The sequence below is a fragment of the Echiichthys vipera genome (assembly GCF_963691815.1).
Source record: "Echiichthys vipera genome assembly, chromosome: 13".
Classification (NCBI taxonomy): Eukaryota; Metazoa; Chordata; class Actinopteri; order Perciformes; family Trachinidae; genus Echiichthys; species Echiichthys vipera.
In genome coordinates, this window is record NC_139838.1 from 2,335,642 (window position 1) to 2,344,209 (window position 8,568).

An 8,568-nucleotide genomic window follows, 5' to 3' on the forward strand; every position below is an offset into this window, starting at 1 on the left:
TGAAATCCCCGACCACGACGTCGCACGTCTAGGATGGAACTGACCGTGTACGCCGGATGGCCGTCAACGATACAGGGGGATGGAGGGGCGACGGCAGGCGGGCCCAATGTGCTAGTGGTTACTGGCTTTAACTGGGACACATGGAAGGTTGGGTCGATCCTGAGGGATGCAGGGAGCTTCAGGCGGACAGCACTGGGGTTCACGAAGGCTTCGATCTCGAAAGGACCAATAAATCGAGGAGCGAGTTTCTTAGAAGCGACACTCAGGGGGATGTCGCGAGAGTTCAGCCACACCCTTTGTCCAGGTCTGTATTTAGGTGCAGGGATGTGTTGACGATCTGCCATCTTACGGTTCTGCTCCGCCGACGGGTCTCCCTCCAAATCCGACACACTCTTCGGAGATGGTGTTGGACGGATGGCACGGCTATCTCAGCTTCCTGGGCCGGAAACAGAGGAGGTAAGTAGCCCAACGACGCCTCGAAGGGGGACATACCTGTAGCGGTGCTGGTCAGGGAGTTGTGGGAGTACTCGACCCAGGAAAGCTGCGAAGACCACGATGAAGGATTGCGGGCACAGATGCAACGAAGAGCAGTCTCCAAACCCTGATTCGCCCTCTCAGGTTGACCATTCGACTGGGGGTGAAACCCAGAGGATAAACTGACCTTAGCCCCTAAGGCCTGGCAGAAAGCCTTCCAGACCCGGGAGGTGAATTGAGGGCCACGGTCGGAAGCGATGTCCGCAGGTATCCCCCGACGGCAGCTTTGGGAGTGGAACAAAGTGCACCATTTTAGAAAATCGATCTACGATAGTAACTATGGTGTCTTTACCTTGTGACAAAGGAAGTCCGGTAAGGAAATCCAACGCGATGTGGGACCATGGACGTCCGGGAACCGGGAGAGGACGAAGAAGACCAACTGGAGGTCGATGAGATGCCTTCCCTCGAGCCTAGACAGTGCAGGCCAGGACAAACTCATTAGTGTCTGGCACCATGGTTTTCCAGCAGAAGTGGCGACGAAGAAGGTTAATGGTTCTGGTGATTCCGGGATGACAGGAGAGACGAGAGGAGTGTCCCCACTGGAGTACCTGAGAGCGAACACTGGCAGGAACAAACAGGCGTCCCGGTGGTCCAGCACCAGGGTCGGGATGCGAGCACTGCGCCTGCCTGACAGTGGCCTCGATCTCCCAGGTTAACGCTGCCATGACACAAGACGAAGGGACGATATTCTCCACACCGGACTCCTCCTCCTCGGCTGGTCCAACTTGCCGCCAAAGTGCGTCCGGTTTAATGTTCTTGCTCCCTGGAATGTAGGTCAAGGTAAAGTTAAAACGACCAAAAAACACGGGAATTCAGAATATAGGCCAAGTTCTTGTGGTCCGTCCAGACCACAAATGGAACTTCTGCCCCCTCCAGCCAATGTCGCCACTCCTCCAATGCTAGCTTGACGGCTAACAACTCCCGGTTTACGACCTCGTAGTTCCTCTCTTCAGGTGACAGTTTCTTTGAGAAGAACGCGTGGGTGAACCTTATTGTCGGACAAAGTTTGCTGAGACAAAACCGCCCCTACTCCCAGATCCGAAGTGTCCACCTCAACGATGAACTGGAGACCAGTGTCAGGTTGCACAAGCACGGGAGCAGACGAAAAACGCTTCTTAAGACTCAGAAAAGCGCTGTTGGCGGCAGGGGACCAGTCAAACGGAGTAGAGGGAGATGTCAACCTGGTCATCGGAGAAACTACCTGACTGTAGTTATGGATAAATCGGCGGTAGAAATGAGCGAAACCCAAAAATCTCTGAAGTTGTTTCCGAGAGGTGGGTGTGGGCCATTCGGTCACCGCAGTGACTTTCGCAGGGTCAGCCCTAACCTGTCCGCTCTCCACAATATACCCCAAAAAAGCTACGGAAGACACATGAAATTCACATTTCTCGGCCTTAACAAATAAACAAATCTCCTGGAGATGCTGAAGAACCTGACGAACGTGCACCACATGTTCATTCAAGTCTTTAGAGAAGATCAGGATGTCGTCTAGATAAAAAAACACGGAGCGGTTGAGCATATCCCAAAGCACGTCATTAACCAGAGCCTGAAACACAGCCGGGGCATTAGTTAAACCGAAAGGCATGACCAGATACTCAAAGTGTCCAAGTGGCGTGTTGAAGGCTGTCTTCCACTCGTCCCCCTCCCTCACCCTCACGAGGTGATATGCGTTGCGGAGGTCGAGCTCGAGAAGACGGTTGCGCCATGCAACGGCTCGAATGCAGAATTGATCAAATGTAGAGGGTACTTATTCTTGATGGTGATATTATTTAGTCCCCGGTAATCTATGTAGGGACGCAGGGATTTATCCTTCTTGGCCACAAAGAAAAACCCCGCTCCCAGTGGGGAAGACGAAGGGCGAATAATCCCTGACTTGAGTGAGTCATTTATGTACGTCTCCATAGACTCTCGTTCGGGGCTGACAGATTATAGAGACGACTAGTGGGAAAAGTAGATCCGGGCAACAACTCAATGGGGCAGTCGTAAGGACGGTGAGGAGGTAAGGATAGTGCCTTAGTCTTGCTGAAAACCTCTGCGAGATCGTGATACACGGGAGGCACAGAAGACAAGTCAGGAGGATCAGGTAAAAGGGAACTGAGAGCACTAGGACCACTAGGAGGAGCTGAACGGAGACAGGACGAGTGACAATTACTACTCCAACTCACAATCCGACCCGTTAACCAGTCAATGACCGGGTTGTGAGTGATAAGCCAGGGAAGACCAAGAACTACTGGAGCATTGGTGGAAGGCATAACGTGAAACGCTATTGACTCAGAGTTATTACCAGCCAGAGACATAGTTAAAGGTAAGGTGTCAGCGGAGATCTGAGCGAGTTCGCTCCCACTGAGACTGTTAACATTTAAGGGAGTGTCCAGCTGGTTCACGGGGATGGCGTTAGTGGTAACAAACTCACAGTCAATTATATTAGTGTCGGCCCCCGAGTCAATTAGTGCCTGAAGGGAATATTCCCTGCCCTCACAAGACAAAACAACATCCAGATTTATGTGCGGGGATTATTTGGAACCCCTGAACGGCTCACCAGGACCCCGCCTGTGACTGGTGAGCCTGACAGTTTAACCGTCTCCGACAATTACCTATCTGGTGATTTGGATCTCCACAATAAATGCATAGCCTGTTACGAAAACGCCGCTCACGTTCAGTGGGAGTCAAATGGCTACAACCTAGCTGCATGGGTTCCTCCTGGTCAGGAGCGGAGGACTGAGGAACCTGGTTAGTCACAGGTAAACCAGGGATCTGCTCGGGGCCCATTCCTTTTCGATCTGTGAGTAACGTTGCTCTGACTCTGTCAGTGTTGGTGAGCAGAAGGCAACCGGCCAGAGCCCCCCAATGTCCTCCATGGTGGGTAAAATAAACCTCTCGCGTTTCCCTGCCTTGTTAAGTTTTGTTAAGTCTACACATATTCTTGGTTTCTTGTTCTTTTTAATCACAGGCACCATAGGCGCACACCAGTCATTAGCCCCCTTTACTTCCTCAATGATGGTGTGGTGATGCTATAGGGCTGGGCATCTGAGCACTTTTTTCACAGGGTCACAGTTCAATAGCCCAAAAACGTCCTCATGTGCCTCAAGTATCTCCACTCTGTGCACAAGCCCCATTTTAATAGCAGTTTTCCGTCCAAGCAGGTTCAGGGTGAATGGACCTTCCATCACGTATATCCAGAAAGGGTATCTCACCCCCTTAGTTACACACTCAGTCATAAATTTGCCCTGCGTGAAAACAGCTTTAGTAGCTTTCAAGGGAGGACGCTGTAGCAGGCTCCCGTAAGTGTTTTCTGATATTACCGTTATATAAGAGCCTGTGTCAATTCTAAATTGTACAGTACTCCCATTAATGTGCAGATCTTGTATCCATTTGTCATCATCAGGATAGCCCTTCTCTGTGCCAGCCCCCTAAAAGTGTCCAATCTTGTTATATTTACGGCAGTGTTTTCCTGTTGCAGGGCAGGCACCATAATCATACATTCTGCCACACCTTGTACAGTCTTTTCCATAATCTGTTTTTGCTGTGCCTTTACACTGTGGATTAGTTCTACCACTAGCATATCTTTTTCCGAATGGCTTGAATTTCTTCTTCATTTTCAGTCGATCTGTCACAGGCATTTTGCACTTTAATGAGTTTGGACTGTCGAGCAACACCAGTGGCCTTTTCCAGTGTTAAGTCCGGCTGCAGTTGTAGTTTCTGTGACACGTCGCTGTCCGCGATCCTGCTGACGATCCGATCCCTATCTGTTCATCTTTAGCAGCTCCAAAATCACAATGTTCTGCCAGTTCATAAAGATGTCTCACAAACGCCTCCACACTCTCCCCCTGTTGCTGAGAGCGTCTGTGGAAACATGCACGCTCGTGTATAGTATTCCTCTTAGGCACGAAATGTTCATCAAACCTCCTAACTACTACTCCATAATAGTCAAAATCATCCCCTCCCATCTTCGGGGATGTGAACGTGCTGAATATGGGCTCTGCCTCCTTCCCCGTAGCATATAACAAAGAATTTACTTGCACGTCAAAGTCTTCTTGGTCAAGTTTGGAGGTCTAGTTTCTTCTCTCAGTCGGCCAGGGAAGTCACTTCTGACACCATGTCATGAAGCTCTCGGACTCACTCGATGTAACCTAATACTCGTTTATTCAGGAGCTCCTACAGAATTTATAGTCAACATGTCAACACAACAGTTGCTACTTCAACAAGCTACAACGACACTAGCATTACCCAGAAGTCCCCACTTCTCTGAGCCCCCAAAAGCACACAGTTACATCTTGTGGTGTAACTCAATATAACACCCTTTTACTCAATGTCAAATAAACTGTTGGCCGACACAGCTTACTGAATTCGACTTGTCTGCTTTATTAACAACTCGCATAAGTCATGCTGCTTACATGTTTCAGATCTCGTCTGTCTAACACACGAACTCTCGCGTTACTTCCTATATATAATGTATTGACTACGTAATGCACCTTTTTACATTACAGATACCTTGACATCTCCCCCTCAAATTATTATACTTCTATAACATGGGGTCACAACATTAAGCTTGTAATTAGTAAACCTTATTACCTGTTAGTTTAAACAACTTAAAAGAGTTACTGCTTTTCTTTCTTGTCTTTACACATTAACCTTAAGATACTGTACTTCTCAGATTACTTCAAAATGTAAATCATAACTCAAACGTAACTTAAATTCACTGTTCTCTGAGTTGCTTAACTACATGTCCATTCTTTTCACAGGTCTACTAACTCTACCAAACCTGGTCACTGTCAGTCCTTCTGGTGTTACTGTAGGACTCTTAACATTACTCTCACACAGTCCCTGGTCAGAGCCGTGTTGTGGTGTTTCTTGCTCTGGCTCTGTGGCAGGTTGCCCAGAGTCTGTGTTCTCCTCTTCCATCGGTGGCGGCACTTGTTGAAGATGACGCCTGTTTCTCCTCATCTCTCCTCCTCCTGGCGACTTCACCTGGTATGAGCGCGGCGTGCCGCACTCCTGCTGCACCGATGCTCGACCTTTCCACACCTTCTCCCCGTCCAGCTTGGACAGGACGTGGTCACCTGTGTGCAAGGGTGGCAAGTCCCTCGCTCCGTGTCTCCGGTTGTAGTAGAATGCCTGTTGTTGTTTGGCTTCTTCATCACGGCGACGGATGAGGTCACGGTTTGGCTGCTTTGGAATGAGGTTTTTCTTTAGGGACGGCAGTGTGGTGCGAATCTTACGCCCCATGAGCATTTCTGCCGGGCTCACTCCCGTGGATGTGGTGGGGGTGGCACGGTAGCTCATTAAAGCCAATAGGGGGTCGTCCTGCTTGAGTATGCGCTTTGCAGTTTGCACAGCGCGCTCTGCATGCCCGTTCCCTTGTGGGTTGTGCGGGCTGGATGTGGAATGTTCAATGTCATACAGCCTGCAAAACTCTTTCCAAGCATCACTGGTATACTGGGGCCCGTTATCACTGACTAAAAGCTCAGGGATTCCGAACCTGGCGAATGTTGCTTTCATGGACCTCACTACCTGTTCTGTAGTTGTGGTTGGTAAGTGTAGTATCTCCAGATACCGTGAGTAATAATCTGATATTACTAAGTATTGTTTTCCTTTGTATTCACAAATGTCTGTGGCTATCTTCTGCCAAGGTCTCTCAGGCAGGGGTGTTGACAGTAACTGCTCTCTGCGCTGAGTGCGTCTGTTTGTCAGACAAAAGTTGCACTTGTCAATTTTTCTTTTAATGTCCCCTGACATCTTGGGCCACCACACAGTCTCTTGAGCACGTTCTCTACACTTGGACAGGCTCTGATGTCCCTCGTGTAGGCGGTCTATCACCTCCTGTCTCAAGGCCTGTGGGATTACAATGCGACAGCCCAGCGTGATCAGGCCTTCACACTCAGACAGTGAGTCTCTCATGTCGTAGAAGTCTCTAACACTGTGTGAAGTGCTACTCACTCGTTTGGGCCATCCATCCCTGATCAGCTTTCTCACGTGCTGGAGCTGTGGGTCCTCCTGCGTGGCTGTCCTGATCCGGTCCAGCTTGCTTTGGGAGACAGGCCAGCTGTGTGTCACTGCGTTCACGTGGCTCGCAATGACTGCTTCCGTGGTGCTGTAACTCTCCTTCAGCGGGCTGCGTGACAGTGCGTCGGATATGACCAACGTTTTGCCCGGTGCGTACTCTGCCTTTGCATTGAAGCGCATAAGCCTCATCAAAAGTCTCTGACACCTAACAGGCACCGCGTCTAGGTCTTTGCTGTTTATCAGCGGCACCAGCGGCTTGTGATCTGTTATGAGTCTAAATTTGTCCATGCCAACCAGGTACTTCTGGAACCGCTCACAGGCCCATACTCCCGCCAAACATTCCTTCTCGATTTGAGCGTACCTGGTTTCCGCGTCCGTTAATCTTCTGGAGCAGTACGCTACAGGCTTCCAGCTCTCTCCGTGCAGCTGGAGCAGGACTCCTCCCATCCCGTAGCTACTCGCATCCGCTGACACTGCGGTCGGTCTCTGTGGATCATAGTGGGCCAGTACAGGCGAGGTGACGAGGGCTTCTTTCAAGCGCTGAAACGCTCGCTGCTGTGGCTGGTCCCAGGTCCAGGCCATCTTCCCCTTTAGGAGATCGTACAGTGGGCCTGCGACGTTTGCCATGTCTGGTATGTATTTGCTCATGTAGTTTATCATGCCTAATGCACGCTTCAGTTCATGTACATTGGTGGGCGCATCCAACTCTCTGACGGCGCTCACCTTTTCTGGGTCCACTCGAACCCCGTTGGCGTCCACGATGTGGCCCAGGAAGCGTAGCTGTGGTTGTGCATAAACACATTTTTCTTCATTCAGCTTAAGGCCTACTTGCTTCATCCGTTCGAGTGTGCTTTGCAAGTGTCTGTCATGCGTGGCCTTGTCCTTTCCATGCACAATCACGTCATCCATGTACCCTGCGACTCCTTCCAGGCCATCTAGCAGCTCATGCATTTTGCGCTGGAATATCTCTGGGGCTATATTAATCCCAAACGGAAGGCGGGTAAAACAGTACCTCCCGAAAGGTGTGATGAATGTGGTTAGAATTCTGCTTTCTTCGTGAAGCGGTATCTGCCAAAAGCCTGAGGCAGCGTCGAGGGATGTGAACACGGTGGAGCCCGCCAGCTTGGCCAGCGTCTCATCTGTGGTAGGTAGCTGGTAAGTTTCTCTCTTCAGGTTCTCATTTAGCTTCTGGAGCCCTACACAGATTCTGACGGCGCCTGACGGCTTCAGGACTGGCACCATTGGCGCGCACCATTCTGTCGGTTGTGTCACTTTGACAATCACGCCATGTTCCTCCATGCGCTGTAGCTCAGCTTGGACTTTCGATAGGAGTGGCAGGGGGACTCTCCTGGCTGTGTGTACAGCGTATGGCACGGCGTCGTCACGTAGGTGTATCTTCACCGGGTCGGTCTTCATCGTGCCCTGGTGGACGGCTGCTGCCTTCACCTGCTGTACTCGCTTAACCAGCCCCATCTCCACTGCTGTATCTCTGCCCAGTAAGTTATTAACTGTAGGCCCTCTAGCTACATATATATTGAATATGTGCTTTCTCTGTTTGTGTAATGTGCTAGCTGTAAATTGTCCCATAATGTCCAATGTTCCTCCTGGACTCTCTAATGGGCCATGGTGTGGCTCCAGCTTTCTTTCTGGTTTGAGTGCCTTGAATGTTTCCATGTTCATTACAGTGACGTCAGCACCTGTATCAATTCTAAATTTCTCTCTCCCTGCGGTTTCCCTCCTTTCTTCACGAACCTCTTTTGTTTCACTGCTTGCACCGCCAGTGGAGCCTGCTGCTCTTGCTGGGTTATCTGTTGTGCTACCTCTTCAGCTTGCCTCACCATAAGCACTGCCTTTTCGAGGGTTAAATCAGAAGTTAATTGCAGTTTTCTGGACAGGTCTTTATCTCTTATCCCAACGACCAATTTGTCTCTTATGTGTTCATTTTTCTTATCGCCAAACTCACAGTTTTCACTCAGTTCGTGCAGGGCTCGGATAAATGTCTCCGCCATTTCCCCTGGTTTCTGTTGCCTT